This window comes from Mus caroli, unplaced genomic scaffold, assembly GCF_978045245.1.
Source record: "Mus caroli unplaced genomic scaffold, Mus_caroli_1 scaffold_11, whole genome shotgun sequence".
Classification (NCBI taxonomy): Eukaryota; Metazoa; Chordata; class Mammalia; order Rodentia; family Muridae; genus Mus; species Mus caroli.
This window is the reverse complement of record NW_028227266.1, coordinates 37,372,029-37,374,101: the sequence shown is the minus strand read 5'-3', so window position 1 is coordinate 37,374,101 and position 2,073 is coordinate 37,372,029.

The following is a 2,073-nucleotide window of genomic DNA, read 5'->3' as shown; positions in this document are numbered from 1 at the left end:
TGATCATACATAATTATGAAATTTGAAGAAACTAGTAACAAATACTTGCCTGGTTATAATTATTCAAGTATTTAAGCAATATTATTTGGCTATAAATGTGGCATGTTAAAAATTTAATAACAATAAGCATATGTTATAAGCATAAAGCATAGAGAGATTCATGATACAAAGTCCCTGCTCATTAAAGTGCTATAATGTATAAGAAGAGAGAAAGGTAGTATATAGATGCATATTGTGACTGAGGAGATCTATAGGAGCACATAAGTTATAATAGTTAGTCTAGAAAGGGGTTAGTATAAAATTTTCAAGAGAAATATGGAAGTTTAAGAAATAAGCTATGTTTGCACAATATTAATAATTTTGGATTTTCTAAATACCAAAATATTCTAAAAATTTTCAAGCTGTTTGTTAAAAGAAATAATAAGCAAGCAGGAAAGTAATAAATACCCCCATGTTTTTATATTATAGTTTTATATTATAAGTATTATAGCTTATAAAAGGGATTATACACTGAAGTTATTTGTAAAAATTGATGAATTATTTGAACATAACTTACACCTAGTACCTCCATGACTTGCCATAAAAATTTCTGGTTTTTGATGTTGTTGTTGTTTTGTATTTCATCTTAGAGGAAACAGCTATAGTCACTGAAATATATTGTGTAAGAACAAAATTCCATCCAAGCATGAAAACTGCCTGGGAGAAAATTTTGTTCTCAAACATTAGTGATATTTTCAGCTATTACTAAAAAATCTATAATATCTAAAAGGTAGAGGTAATCTGACATTCTGTGGCTGAGAGGTTTCAGGACAGATAGAAGTTAGGACCTCACCTTTGTTCTATGTGGAGACTTCCATCTTAGTAACACATGAGGTCAAGATCAAGTGCTCCTTAATGAAATACCTCTTCATGTCATTGGTACAAGTAATCCAAAATTCAATCTCCTGGCTCATTTTTGTTCATGGTGTCTGAACAGAAACCTTATGTTCTGAGGAGTTTACATTCCTGTCATAAATGCAATGTCATGACTCCCCTCAAATCTTCAAATGGCACTTACAAGACTGATATTATTTTCACAGAGACTTTTGAAATACAAGAGGCATCCTAAATGCATATAGAAAGAAACTCCCTGGGGATCTCTTTCCACTGGGGATGAGATGCTCACAGGAAAAAGTGGTTAAGATTCCTTGTATTGTGTTTTGGTTGATACTTTCATTTTGTTTCCCTGCAGTATAATTCTTTGTGTTTGATAATAGTATCAATTATTGCATTTGGGGCCAGAAACTGAAGTCTAATGGCATAATTGTAGGATGATTCCATGACAACTTCCCATCTGAAAATAATCTCTGAAATATATGAGGTCATTTTCATTGCCCTCCACCCCCACTTAATTAATGTTTAGGGAAATAATGTTTTGTATTCATTATCAGACATTGTCTATACTATGTTCCTTTATTAATTTCCACAAAATACTAGTTTCATAGAAGGGGCTGGAGATGAACATGTTTATCTAACTAAATTTGACAATATGTAGAGATTGCAGAAATGTAGTCAAAATAAACATTGTAATTCCTTTATAAAATATATTTGTTGATGGAACAGTTTTCTATTAAGAGTGCAGGGGAAATTCTGGGACCACTATAGCAAAGAGAAGAAATAGACCAATAAATAAATAGGGAATAGATGATGGTAAATCCTCTCCTTTTTAATGTGGAATTTACATATCAGCAATGAAAACTTCTAAGTTAACCTATCCGGTACTAATCCTGAGTAGAAAGCATTATATTAATGTTTTCCCTTTTTTTTTTTTTTTTTTTTTTTTAGCTTTCAATGAACACAAACTTGTGAATGAAATTTAGGTAATTATATGTGTAACTCTGTACAGAATTAGTATAAACACATGATTATTTGCTTAGTGTGTTCAGTGAATAGAATCAGTGATACCAAAGTAGCAATGAACAAACACAGCTTCCATGAATGTAGCATATTTTTAATTCTTTATTCAATAAATATAAATATATAGAGCTGGCAGAATGTGCAGTATTATTTCTGGGAGGGAAACAAGATATTTAG